This window comes from Papio anubis, chromosome 4 (genome assembly GCF_008728515.1).
Source record: "Papio anubis isolate 15944 chromosome 4, Panubis1.0, whole genome shotgun sequence".
NCBI classification, from domain to species: domain Eukaryota; kingdom Metazoa; phylum Chordata; class Mammalia; order Primates; family Cercopithecidae; genus Papio; species Papio anubis.
Genome location: NC_044979.1, coordinates 22,348,851 through 22,363,740, shown reverse-complemented (window position 1 = coordinate 22,363,740; position 14,890 = coordinate 22,348,851). Strand labels below are relative to the sequence as shown.

The window sequence follows — 14,890 nt, the reverse complement described above, 5'->3', positions numbered from 1 at the left end:
TAATACAGAAGTCATCAACACATCCAGGTTATTTGTGATTGTTCTGCAGCTTTGAGTGTTACCTTTTTTTCCTCCCACTTTCCCCTGAAACCTTCTGAAATTGGAGGTTGGTTTCCTTAGAGAAGGTGTGGATGTTGGTAAGGTTGGGTGAGGCCTGGGTAAGGCAGGGCAGGATAAGGGGTGTTGCAGGGTGAATGCCTGAGCCAGCAGAGGATGGTGAATGGTGGCCCGGAGAGTAGAGGCCGGAGAGAGAAAGACAGTCCATGCAAATGGACACCAAAAGCAAACAGAAGTAGCTATTTTTATATCAGACAAAACAAACTTTAAGGCAACAGTGGTTAAAAAAAGACAACGAGGGACATTATATAATGGTAAAAGACCTTGTCCAACTGGAAACTATCACAATCCTAAATATATACGCACCTAACTCTGGAGCTCCCAAATTTATAAAACAATTACTAATAGACCGAAGAAATGGGATAGACAGCAACACAATAATAGTGGGGGACTTCAACACGCCACTGACAGCACTAAACAGGTCATCAAGACGGAAAGTCAACAAAGAAACAGTGGATTTACACTATACCCTGGAACAAATGGACTTAACAGATACATACAGAACATTCTACCCAACAACTGCGGAATATACATTCTATTCAGCAGCACATGGAACTTATCCAAGAAAGACCATATGATAGGCCACAAAACAAGCCTCAATATATTTGAGAAAATTGAAATTATATCAAGCATTTTCTCAGACCACAGTGGAATAAAACTAGAAATCAACTCCATAAGGAACCTCCCTTGCACCAAGTCTCTTTTTTCCCTCACTGCTGCCAGAGCCATCACTCTAAAATATGTATCATTTCACTTATTTGCTCAGGGCTTCAGTGGCTGCCCAGAACACGCAGGATTATGCTGAAATTTGTTGGTGTGTACCCTCTTCATTATTGGCCTACTTTTCCATGTTTTTTTCTTTTTTTTGAGATTGATTGAAGTATGACTGACAAATAAAAATATCTATTCAAGGTGTACAGTGTGCTGTTTGGATATACATCTACAGGGGGCAGATACGGAAACAGAAATACTGCACCATCTCACTTACATGTGGAATCTAAAAAAGTCAAACTCATAGAAACAAAGAGAAAGCTGATTTTCCAATTTTATAACCTGCCTAGTGTTTTCTCTTGAGCTCTAGCCATGAGGAACTATCAACTAATTCGCTTCCTGAATGTGTTGTGCTCTTCTCCATGGGTGTTCAATTCTACTTACTTTTTCCGCTTTTTGCAATGCTATTTCTTCTTTGCTTTTTTTTGCTGAAGTCCTTTTTGCTTTTTTGCTTTTAAGGCACCCCAAATGTGGCATTTCCCTGTTACTTCATGCTGGGCATGTAACAGTATGGAAGACAGCCAATAATTTAGTGGACGATATATGCATCAAACAAACCATCATAAATAATTACTTTATTTTCGTTATTTTAAGGACTTTGGAGGGGGAGTGTCCAACAGGCGGAACATACCTGAAATGATGAAAGTGAGGCTACTTCTCTGAAGAAGTACTATTTAAGGCAAAATGTAAAGACTATATAGGAGTTCTCCAGGCAGAGAGTGGGCAAAATGGCCTTCTGGCAAAGGAAGCAGTATATATGAAGACCCCAAGAGAGGAAGAAGCTTCCTTTCCTGGACTCATGTGATATCTGGAACATGTATGTAGGTGAAAGCCTTGTATTGTTATAATAATTTTCTGGCTGTGGGTCTTTTAAATGTGGAATGTAGGCCAGTCCTATTCATACTTATATTCCCAGAATCCTGCACAGTACTCATGCACACACAAAATTAGCACTTAATGTTTGTGAATAATAGATTTAATGAAATAATGACTTGGATAGATGGATGAATAGATAGGTTCAATGTACTTAAAAGATGCTATGTATGGGTATCATGAAGTTAATAAACAAAATGAAGGTGATGAATATCAGCAGAAGAAGTAAATGACACAATCCACCAGATGAACGAGGGTCATATCCAGGGTCAAGAATGCAGGTAGAAATCTTGACACTGGCAAATCCATGCAAGGATTGAGTCAAGAATCAGGAAACTTTCTTGCAGGAAACTTTCTTGTAGGAAACTGAGTCTAGGAATAACACTGAAACTCAATCTTCTTTAGATTGTTGGTCTATACAACAGAACAATCAGAGAACATTATTAGGCTGGAAGAGAGTTGGCAAATTACGGTTCATAGGTAAAATCCAGCCTGCTGCCTAGTTTTGTAAATAAAGTTTTATTTTTTAATTTTGAGACAGAGTTTTGCTCTGTTGCCCAGGCTGGAGTGCAATGCCATGATCTTGGCTCACTGCAACCTCCGACTCCAGGGTTCAAGTGATTCTCCTGCCTCAGCCTCCCAAGTAGCTGGGATTATAGGTGCCTGCCACCACGCCCAGCTACTTTTTGTATTTTTAGTAGAGATGGGGTTTCACCGTGTTGGCCAGGCTGGTCTCAAACTCCCGAGCTCAGGTGAACTGCCTGCCTCAGCCTCCTGAGGATTATAGGCGTGAGTGCTGGGATTATAGGCGTGAGTCACTGCGCCCAGCCATAAAGTTTTATTAAAAGACAGTCACACCCATTTGTTTGTCATTTGACTGGGGCTGCTTTCACGCTATAATGTTAGAGTTGAGTGTTTGCTATAGAAAGCGCATGGCCTGAAAAGCCTAAAATGCTTACTGTCTGGCCCTGTACAGAAAAGTTTGCTGGCTCTTGGTCTGGAACATCAGCTGCTTGCTCAATGGTATTATTGAGTGCTACTAAGTATTAGGCACTGTTCTAAATTCTTCACATGTTGACTCATTTAGACCTTGTAACAGTCCTGTGAAGTAGGGGTTATTATTATCTCCATGTGATGGAAGAGAAACTCCAGGCACAGAAAAGTTAAATTATTTCCCTAGGAACACACAGCCAATGAGCTGTGGCCTTAGCCACTGTGCTATACTGCCTCTGTACAGAAGCATACTCTTTTTATTGTTGTTGTTGTTGTTGAATGGGTATAATAGGTGGGAGCCTCTTAGAGAGGTGAAAATCACACCATCACCCTCTTAAATATAAGCTGAAGACTGGATGGCTCGTATATTCTTGCTGCTCTCCCAGTGGCTACTCTGAAAATTCTTGGAAAGACCTAAGTAGAATTTAATGACCATTTGTTTCTTTATCCAGGACTGATAGCCATGCATGTAAGATATCATTTACTTCTTGCTTAATACACTTTCACAAAGTGAATTGTATAATTTTCCTAACTCAGTAAGGTATAAGCTATAGTCAGGCATAGTAGCTTTCCATCCAATTAAATATATGTTACAGGAGTTGAAGCTGGGAATTTTTAACATTGAGTAAGTCAGTGCAGATAGTGTAGGTTGCAAGTCTTTAATAACTTTACCAAATTTTCTCTTGTGATAATATGAACCTCTCTAGAGAAAATCTAAAGATTTGACTGGAAGTTAATACTAGTAGTCATGATTATAATCATATCATACATTTTTGTAGATCTTAGGACTTGATAAAAAAGATTTAAAAAGTGGTACGTAATCTGGAGTATCCATTTCTTTTGGAGAGAAAATAAAGGAGAGGTAGCTTACATCTCATAAATGCTTCAAGGTCATCATTTCTCCCTGTCTTGCTAGAACAGGAAAATAAGGAACAAGACAGATAGCTGTCAGAACTCTGATTGTCTCCTGCTCTGTGGGAAACAGGACACGAAGGCTTAGGTGACATTGATAGAGACGTGCTGTGACATTGTTGGCACAGTATAATAGTGATCATCGCCATGGCTGGGGTGTGTTCTTGTACAATCTTTTCTGTAACAGGAACATTAGCTTCTACTGACAGAATCTTTTCTTCCTTCGATGCATGTCTTGTTATGAGACTCTTTCAGCTGGGTCAAGTGGTCCCCTCGTTCCTCTGTAGATGGAGGTGAGAAGGAGACAGCCATCTGTTTGGATGGCTTGGAGATTAACCTGCCTGAAAGGAGGGAGTTTGGAACAGATGATGGCTTTCAGACTTGGGTCTAGGATCCCTGCCTAGAATGACTGATCAGGTCTGTAATGCCAAGGGTCATTTCTTCTGCATGGTTTGGACAGCAGCTATTGAACTGCTGGGTTCCCAGTCACTTCCACCTAATTGGGGAAAGGGGGCCACCTGCTTGGTATCCCCAAAATAGCACCACTCTCCACCTTTCCCTCTTAGTCTCACCATCTCTCTGAGTCTTAGGGCTCACAGCCTACACTGCCGCAGAGGTTCAAGTCTGCAGGCTTCCACATGGCTAATGTGATTTTATTGCTAAGTCCAGGAAGACTTGTAGAGCATGATGCATGTGTCATCTGAGGAATTCAGAGCTGTTCAAAAATAGTTCATATTATGAGTAGGAAATTTAAACAAATTTATTGGAAAATGGGCCATATCATACACTTTTCAGAGATTCTTCTATGTGACTATAGAATGGCACCATGAGAGCATCATCTGTTTTCTGTTTATGCTATTTACCATGTCAGGTTATTTTTTATTGCCATATATATTTAATTTTGACAGTGAACAGATCTACTAAAAATAGAATTACAGCATATCATCTTAATTACAGCCATTTCAGTTGCTCATCAACATAACAATGAAAAATGGAAGGGTTACCATAACATTGCTGATTCGCCATCTCTTAATAGCTTTCTGTGAGTGTAGCATGTACTACCAGATAATTATGAAGATTAACTCTTGCAGATAGGATGCCTGTACCTATTTTTAATAATTTGTAAGCACTGAGGAAGGATGAAGAGTTGGAAATACAAGTCTACCCTTTTATCCTTATTGAACTGTTGGGTATTTAGTTTGCTTTTTTTACTTTTCCCTTTTCCTTAATTTTTTGTTATGGTGGAGAAGAGACTGGGGATAGCAAAGAAAGGAAGCAGTTAAATTGCTGTAAGAGTCACAGACAACACTCTTTAGAATAAATTAAAGTCCATAAGAATGAGTTTCCATATCTCTAAAACTCCACATAATTTATTTAATACTGCACAGAAGGCAGGTTATTGATCTGTGTGTGTAGTTGTTGGCAGAGAGGGAGAGTAGTATATTCCAGGAGCTTCTTTCAGTCTGCAGCATTACTCTAAGCAGGAAAAGACCCATGATTCCCTGTAGTGTCTTCAGCTGCCTCTATTAATGTGTTGTCAAAATCATGGCAACAGGACACAAGGCAAATAGCAGTTTTGTATCATCTTGCTTATGAATATGACCATGAGTAAGTGCTAGTAGTCTTCCCTTATGAAACTGGGTTTTATAAGAAATAGACCAGATGTATATGCCCTTACATTGTAAATGTACCTTTAAAAGTCTGATGTCTAAATCATGATATGGAATCATTTCCAATGTATAAAACTTAAAATTTCCAGAACAGAGCGCAATGTTTATTTCTACCAACTTTCTCTACATTAAATAATTGTTTCAATATCAGGATGTGATTGGAGCTTGAAGAAGCTTCTCTTGGGATATCTAAGTATGGAATCCATTTTGATTAAATTTACTGGTAGTTGAGTCAGTATGTAAATGGCATCAAATAATCACTGGTCAATCTCCTTGAATGCATTAACTAGCCAAAGTCCAAGTAACAATGGCTTAGGAACAGATCCAGATTGTGTGGAGTCTGAGGCTGTTATGATTTGGGGGCTTTATCTGAGAAGAAGAATACAAAGTTGCATATGCTACATTTGGTATGAAAATGAGTATTTATTTAGAATGAGAAATCACAAGTTATGCATTAAAAACTATACAGATATGAAATCATCACAAAATCCTGAAAAATAACAAAATATTTTATTAACTTTCTGATACACTTCTGTAATTGCTACATTTTTAGTTGCATTCCCTTTGTCTCTTCAAATGGGAAAAATTTTAAATATAATTTTCTATAGAGATAATAATAGATAATAGTCTTTCCTTTATCATGGTGGATTCAAAATTGATTTATATTACTGATGGTTTGGCAACATTTATTTCAGCTAAGAAACCATCTATTGGTAATATTATGCAAATGTTTAGGATTCTTTTTTTTTTTTTTTTTTTGAGACGGAGTCTCTCTCTGTCGCCCAGGCTGGAGCGCAGTGGCCGGATCTCAGCTCACTGCAAGCTCCGCCTCCCGAGTTCACGCCATTCTCCTGCCTCAGCCTTCCGAGTAGCTGGGACTACAGGCACCCGCCACCTCGCCCAGCTAGTTTTTTATATTTTTTAGTAGAGACGGGGTTTCACTGTGTTAGCCAGGATGGTCTCCATCTCCTGACCTTGTGATCCACCCGTCTCGGCCTCCCAAAGTGCTGGGATTACAGGCTTGAGCCACCGCGCCTGGCCAAATGTTTAGGATTCTTGTCAAACTGCAAGAAATCTCTTTAAACTTTGCTTTATATATAAAATTTATATTTTAGGCATTTTAAGTTATCTTAGGCAGTATCTATTCTGAAATGTTATTTGATCTGACAACACTCATTAAACAGTGTTTTCGACATTCTCATGCAAATTGTGTTTTTCTTTACTAAGACATTCATCTGCTTTTACTTTTTTATTTTTGGGTTGGAACAGTCCTGGTGTAATTCCTTTTCTCGTGTTCACGATACTGATCTGCAAGCTTAGTTTCCGTCGTGATATAATAAGAATTTTGGTGATACTGAAACTTCTGCCAACTTCTCTTTCAGTTTACGTTTTGGCTTTTTTCTTCATATCACATTTGAATGTTAGTATTATCCATAATTCTGAAAAATTAAAATGAATCTGAAATTAATGCATAAACAAGAGTAATTCAGTGCATCTAAAATTGCTGCTTTATTTTGTTCAGCTAAAAGTGTTGTAATCAAATTAATCTTATACTACACACAGTGACTTATTAATGAATATTTTACACTTGTTTATTCAGTCTATTTCATTGCCTTGGTAATTATATTGTGTGTTATTTCATCTAGAATTACTAGACTTTATCAGAACAATATGTGTTGGATATTCTGGGATACAAAATATGTAACAGCTATAGGTTTGTGACTTACAAACACAAACATTCTGGTAAATTTCACATAAAGAAAGTATTCTCATAGAAATGGGGAAAAGGTATGGTGCATTTATTTTTGTGTATGTTGCATAATCAAGTTCATTCCTTACAGGAGGAAACTTCAATTTTGATCATGTGTCAATGAGAACAGAATCTTCTATGCAAAACGTTACACAAATTAGCTCTTGGCTTCCTACATTTCAAACCTTATTTCCCCTTCACAACTCACATAGTTTTGGTGCTGCATAAGTTGTAGACCATGTTAATGTCATAGTATAACTTCTGGCCAAGCATTTCTGATAAAAATGCCAGGTAAGTTGACAGGGTGGGCTGTAGAAACATTTCTGGAAGTCATTCCTGTACCGAATGGCTGGTCACAACTTAATAGAAATGCCTGAAGTTACAGACACATGTCCTGTTAAACCCCAACTCAGTATATCCCCTGCTCAGCTTCTCGTTAGCCTAAAACGCAAATGATTCATGATTACACCAAAGTTACCCTACATATGAGAAAATGTGACAGAGGAAATGAGCGCATAAAGAGACAGCAGTCTAAACCACTATAGTTTAACTATCTCTCATTTGGAAATTTACAAAATTATACGATAGTATCAAGCATGTCTAGGTCTTCTCATGGGAAACTATAAGGTGCAAGACCCATGAAGCTCATAGTACACCTCACTCTGGGGGCAGATCTCTCTCTCTCTTCTTTCTCTTTTTCTTTCTCTCTTTCTCTCTCTTCCTTCCTTCCTTCCTTCCTTCCTTCCTTCCTTCCTTCCTTCCTTCTTTCCTTCTCCCCTCTTAAGTTCACTTTGCAATGGCCAGGGAGTGATTTCATCCCTTCAGTGTGACAGACAACACAAGCTTATTTTGAGAAAGGAAGGCTGTTGGGGGTGATCAGACCCAACACCAGGTCGTGGGGCGATGAAGTCTGGCGGAGTCAAAGGATTTAGAAAAAGACAGTTTGAGAGAGAAAAGTGGGACCAGAGGTCATTGCGATTGTGGAGGCTGCAAAGGCCCAGAGCTCTGGGAGCCCATGCTATTTATTGGTAATCCAACAGAGAAACAGGTGGTGAGAATGTGGAGGTCAAAAGGGCAGGCACATGATCTATAGCTGTGATGGTTTAACATTTATAAGGAACATGTTCTGCTACTTGAGATAATGGGAATACAATTGATCTAGGAGTCTAGGAGGGCCAGAAGCAAGGAGCCAGCAAGTCTAGACACATTCCAGGGGACATTATGTCAAACATGCAAGCCCTGCCTCAGTATTTTCCCCAAAACTCAGCTTTTTCCCAACATGCACCCCTTCTCTTTTTTGTAAAAGAGAAGGTATGATTATTACTATCATTATTACTAGCTATCATTATTACTAGTATAAAAGGTGACCTTTTAATTCAGCAAGAGGATTGCAGGCTGTGCAGCCCTTAATTGCCAGTTGGTGATCCAGCTTCATTTTTCTTAGCCCTTATGCAAACTGGAGTTGCTCTGTTTTGAATGCTCTCCACATGTCTCCCCTTTCTCTTTTACAAGAGGACCCTTAATCCTAGGGGTTGCAGAAGGATAAAGGTCCATCTTCTGTAACTTCTTGCTGAATGGGGTGATGATATTCCTGCCTAACTATTAGGGTCTCTTGTATTCAGGGAAGAGACGAGCTGAGTCAGAAAGCATTGGTCCGTTAGGCATCGTGACTCTGGTCAGTCCTCATTCCATCTTCGCATTCAGATTCATGGCTCATGAATCATGGCTCATGGCTCGTACTGGGGGAACCCAGTCCATAGCTGGGATCCATGGGTCCCTCCAGTCTCCCGTTCCATGGTTGTACACATCTTGAGGGCATCTACACGGTTTGTTCATCTCCTGCAAAAACGTAAGCATACCCTCACCCCCACATTAGCAAATCTATTGAAACAGAAGCAAAAACTTTTGTGGCTGGAGTAGGGAGGCCACTGATGTTGGAAAACAGGCCCCTTCTAACAGAAGGCACAGGGAAAGCAAATCGAGGCTTTTCAGACCTTCAATTCTCATTGTACAGGTGGGTCTGCTAGATGCTGTGGCTCATGATAGATCTTCAGATGTTTGGTGGGCACCCACACAGGCACCTGATCGTCACCCGGAGAGACACAAACAAATCCTCTTCCCCATGTAATTATCTTTCCTTTTTTCTAGCTCTTTGTATGTGACCATATCATTTTCTAAGGCCTGTGGCATTAAGATGAGTTAAAGAATGTAATGTTTGTGCATCAGCAAAAGCTTCAGACACCAAAGCATCTGCCCTTTGATTAAGTTTAAAGGACCAAAAGGTCCTGTTGGAGAGAAAAGAAAGAGTATTTTTATCCTTACCTCCCTCCCCTCTATTCCTTTTATGTTTGCCCTTTGAGTCATAGCTAATTTCCGTAGTTCACAATGTTCTTGTCTGTCTCTGCAAATCTCTGGTAGTCTTTGCTAATCTCTACTTTTGTACCTCTTTAGGGCACTGATCAGTACTTCTCTAGGGCACTGACCTTATATTGCTAGTCTTCATCTATCTCTATCTGTCCATGTGGTACCTGTTAGTTCCTGTGAGTTCCTGCAAGTCTCTATCTCTCTATTTATCTCTATCTCTATCTCTATCTCTATCTGTATTTATCTCTATCTCTATCTGACTCTATCTCCATCTCTATCTCTCTATCTCTCTATTTATCTCTATCTCTATCTCTCTATATATATCTATCTCTATCTCTATTTATCTCCCTTTACTTACTTAGTTCTACTTACTTAGTTTTACTTACTTACTTAGCTTTACTTATTTACTTAACTCTACTTATTTACTTAGCTCTACTTACTTAGCTCTGCTTACTTTCCTGGAAACCTTTTTTATGACCGTGGGTAGAGCTCAGAAGGCCACACTTTAAGCTTCAGCAAGAGATAAAACAGGGACCCCGGGCCCAGCACCAGATTGAAGGGAACAGGAAGTGCTCTCCCCTCCCCAAAGCAGGAAAACTAGAGTTTGGCCCTTGCAAATTTCCATTCCACATCAGCATCATCCTCAATTTCCTGGAATGAATTGTTGATCATGGCAATTAACATATTTACCAAAACAATGACCGTTGAAGCATTATAGACTCCATAAAGAACATAACCAATGTTTTCAATGAATTTGTGGTTACAGTTGATGACCACTGATTGTACTTCAGAAAGTCCAAATATAGCCCAGAACAGTGTCTTAAAACTCTGTTGTGAAGGTTTCATTTTGTTTTGCACCAATGTAGTAGGAGTAGAGGTTGAACTTTCCCATCATAAAGGCCACAAACACCACAATGAACATATTCAGCCCATATCATGCCTGTGTGCTTGTTAAATCTGTTTTTCTCTGGCAGAGGCAGGTTAACCAGGAAACTGAAGCTTCAGCATGACTTTACTTGCCCTATGCAAAGCAGCCCGTGATTTATTTTTTCCAGAGATTACTGCCCACCAGGCCTGTGTGTCAATCTATAAGCATCCAACAACAGGTCTACTGTACAAATAGGTCTTTTGTCAGACGCTTGATTAACCCACTATACAGCCTTTCCTGTTGGATTAGTACTACCAAAGCCTCCTGTTCTTTTCACTGTGCTGCTTCCCAGCTTTATGTCAACAACTGAGCAATTCTTTCTCCTAGGGAAGCAGACCACGGAGTTGAGGAACTAATAACTAATTGAATTTCTCTGGTATAATCAGAGTCAATTATTTCCGTATGCACAGTGATACCTTTCAAATTTAGACTAGACCTTCCAAGTAATAGACTGACTGTTCTTGAAGGTAAGTGTCCCCTAACTCCCATAGGGACCTTTTTTGGTGGCTCCCCAGGAAGTAAAGAGATGGGAATTGTGCTGCAAAGGTCTACAGCAGCACTGCCTGCTGTGGTGGGGAACAATTGTCGTACGTTTGTAAGGGCACTGCTGGGCCAGAAATGCCTCAGTTTATTGAGGTGTTCTCTGAATAAACTAGCCTCAGATTCCACTGGGTCTTAGTACTACCAATTGCTCCAGGTTTTAATGTTGTAACTACAGTAGTGGTAAGTTTTGTAGCTAATTCATTTTCTCGCCCATTAAGGGGAGAGAGAGGAGGTGGCCATTCACTTAATTCAGCAGGTGGAGCCAAGGGGATAGTAAAACATGCTTTTTTCAGTTTCCCCTTTTTTATTTAATTTCTTCCAGTTTCTGTTCCTCACATTCAGAATCTGCAGTTAGTTTTTTATACTCATCCTCCTCTTCCTTATCTGAATCTGCATTGTCATCTGTTTGAAATGGCTCAAGAGCTGCTTTTATTAGCACCCACATTGACCAAACCAAGACTGGAATTTTTGCTCCATCTTTATATGCTTTTTTAAAATCTCTGCCAATTCTCTCCATTCATCCAACTTCATAGTCCCTTGTTCTGGGAACCATGGGCAAAACTGCTTTACTGCACTAAAGATTGATAACAAATTCTGAATACTAACTTTCACTCCCCCTCTTTGTAATAAATGCCTTAAGAAATTTAAATAAGCAGAATGTCTGCTTTCACTTTGTCTCATTGTTGCCTGGTTCTTCTGAGTGCTCAGCTTTCCTGCCAAGCTTCATTTTAGATGTCCTCGGGTGTCCTTTGATGAAGCGTCCACTGGTTTCACACACTGTAGTGTTCCTTCACCGGGGTCTTTGTCACCCCACGTTGGGCTGCCAGGAATGTTGGGGTGATCAGACCCAACACCAGGTTGTGGGGGCAACAAAGTCCAGCAGAGTCAAAGGATTGAGAAAAAGACAGTTTGAGAGAGAAAAAGTGGGACCAGGGGGCCATCGCGATTATGGAGGCTGCAAAGGCCCAGAGCTCTGGGAGCCCACACTATTTATTGGTAATCCAACAGAGAAACAGGTGGTGAGAATGTGGAGGTCAAAAGGGCAAGTGCATGATCTACAGCTGCGGTGGTTTAGCCTTTATAAGGAACATGTTCTGCCACTTGAGATAATGGCGAGCAGGCTTTCTTTTAACCCAAGATACAATCAATCCTGGGAGAGCAAGGAGCAAGGAGCCAGCAAGTCTAGACACATTCAGAGGACATTATGTCAGACATGCAAGCCCTGCCTCAGTATTTTTCCCAACACTCAGCTTTTCCCCAACAGAAGGCCATAGATCAATGGAACAATGATCTATGTATGGCACAGGCGTGACATTTCTCATGTTTTTAAGGGGCAGCAATTCTCTTTTACTAAGTAACTCTTAATTGTGCTCATTGGCTTTTTCTAACATTTTCTGTTGAAAATCAGGCAAATGGTTCCACCTTAGGAAAGTAGTGAAACGGCTAGGTTAAATAGACTTTCTAAGTTTAAACAGTGCCTTAATGGCCTCAATATTTGGGAAATGCTCTGTTAAATAGTTGTAATTAATATAAGACTTCCCAGAGTCTTTGAGATGTTAATGTGAATATCAAAGGTGATTTAAGAAGGGATTAGGGTATGCAACATTTCCTAAACTTATTTGATCAATGTCTTTTCTTTTTATTTAATCCTCAGGCTCTCCTATGGACCTGACCTAGTGGAGAAATACAAAGCGTTTATTTCCATTAGCCACTAACAGGTGAGGAGTCAGGACTGATATTCCTGCCTGAGTCAGCTGAGATTACACATTTAATAAACACTTATGGTTCAATGACAATATAATTTTCAATAAAACTCTGTCTTAATAAAATCATAGTTATTCAGAAGTTTGTGATTACTAACATTTACATAGAATTTTTAAAATTTAATTTAAAGTTCTGGAATACAAGTGCAGGATGTGTAGGTTAGTTACATAGGTAAATGTGTGCCAAGGTGGCTTCCTGCACCTATCAACCCATTACCTAGGTATTAAGCCCCACAAGCATTAGCTGTTTACCCTAAGCTCTCCCTCCCTCCACCCCCACAACAAGCCCCAGTGTGTGTTGTTCCTCTCCTGTGTCTATGCATTCTCATTGTTCAGCCCCCACTTGTAAATGAGAACACGCAGTGTCTGGTTTTCTGTTCCTGCATTAGTTTGCTGAGGATAATGGCTTCCAGTTCCATCTATGTTTCTGCAAAGGATATGAACTAATTCTTTTTTTATGGCTGCATAGTATTCCATGGTATATATGTGCCACATTTTCTTTATCCAGTTTATCATTGATGGGCATTTGAGTTGATTCTACATAGATTTTAAAATAGATCTCATTCAGAGAAGGTTACAATGAATTGAAGAAACTCAAGACACAAAATGACCATCTTTCTGATTCACATTGATTCTGGATTATAAACTTTTGCAGAAATCTTAGACATTTGTTCCTGCTGTAATCAAGATGCCTCATAAGGGCTTGATGACAGTTTTAAAGATGAGTTTAAAAGAGAAGGAGAACCAGGTGTGGTGGCATGTGCCCAGCTCTTTAACTAGTCTCAGCTACTTGGGAGGCTGAGGTGGGAGGAATTCTTGAGCCCAGGAGTTCGAGGGCGACACAGCAAGACCCCATCTCTTAAAAAGACTAAAAGAGGGAGCTGAGTTATGAGTAAGAATGGAAGAACATGGCTGTGAGAATGAAAGGGAGGAGTTATACAAAATGAGAGATGAGAGATGATATGCCTTGCTGACAGGGTCAAGGCTGAGAATGAAGGCTGAGTTAGATAGCTGTGTTGCTGTCTATTGACACAGAGGCCTTTACTGGTGGCAGTGTCTATTCTGCTCTGCTATGGAATCTCAAAATTGAACCTACCTCTCTATTTCCACTGCCTTTGCTCAAGTTCAGTTCAGCTTTTTTTTCAAAACTGCCTCTTATTTTCCTAACTGGAACCCCTGCCTTATAGTTTATTTTTTTTATTGCAGCATTTTCTCTTCACTGATGCCAAAACTACCTTCCAAAATATAAACATAATGATGCTCTGGACAATCACACAAGTCTTTTGGAAAAGAGCCATGGTTACTGCAAAGTGAGAGGAGAAAAGGAGGGGGAAAAAGGAGTTGGCCAAGGCTCTGGTCATCAGGGCACACATTGTGCGCCAGGTGATGGGTAAAAGCAGAGGAAAGCAGAGCCTTTGTAGTGCAGCTTACACTGTAGAGCAGGCATATGTCCCTAGTTCTATTTCTCTAGCACTCAAGATTGAAGGCAAACTGCTATTGAGGAGTTGAGCCAGTCCCCTCCTGTGTTGATCTGAGCCTCATCGACTGCAGACACCCACAGTATGAGGTGCAGTGCATGTTCACTTGTCTATGCTCAATCACACCACCAATTCACTTCCATTTCCTAATGTCATTTATTTCCATTAAAATTCTCTCCCTGTTTGGTGTGGCTGGGGCTTGGTGCAAGTCTTTTGAATTTCCTCCTGAAAAATCAAAGCTTACTGCTGTCAGATAAGATGAGAAGAGAGAACTGATGAAGAAAGAAAGAAAAAGGTACAAAGAAGTACTTATACTATACTTCCTGGTGAAAAATGGCAACAGGGGAGTTTCAAGCTAAAGTTAAGAATAAGAAGAAGAGGCGGGCAGATCACAAGGTCAGGAGATTGAGACCATCCTGGCCAACATGGTGAAACCCCATCTACACTAAAAATACAAATATTAGCTGGGTGTGGTGGTGTGTGCCTGTAATCCCAGCTACTCGGGAGGCTGAGGCAGGAGAATCGCTTGAACCTGGGAGGTGGAGGTTGCAGTGAGTCAAGATTGCACCGCTGCACTCCAGCCTGGCAACAGAGCTAGATACCCTCTCAAAATAAATAAATAAATTAAAAGAAGGAGAGGAATGAATGGAATCACAGGTTCAAGGAATAACATTAGGAAACCAACTTTAAAGTCATTAGTTTACGGTTTCAAGTCTTGCTCTGCCAGT

At 40.1% G+C, this 14,890-nt stretch overlaps 1 long non-coding RNA gene across 1 annotated transcript in view; it reads left to right on the top strand.

Annotated features, from left to right (window-relative positions):
* LOC103883274 overlaps positions 1–14,600 on the top strand; it is a 56,767-nt gene extending 42,167 nt beyond the window's left edge. The window contains exons 3-4 of the long non-coding RNA XR_645468.4: positions 12,576–12,639; positions 13,891–14,600. This is a non-coding gene — a long non-coding RNA (uncharacterized LOC103883274). The remainder of the gene's footprint in view (positions 1–12,575; positions 12,640–13,890) is intronic.
* The last annotated feature ends 290 nt before the right edge of the window (positions 14,601–14,890 follow it).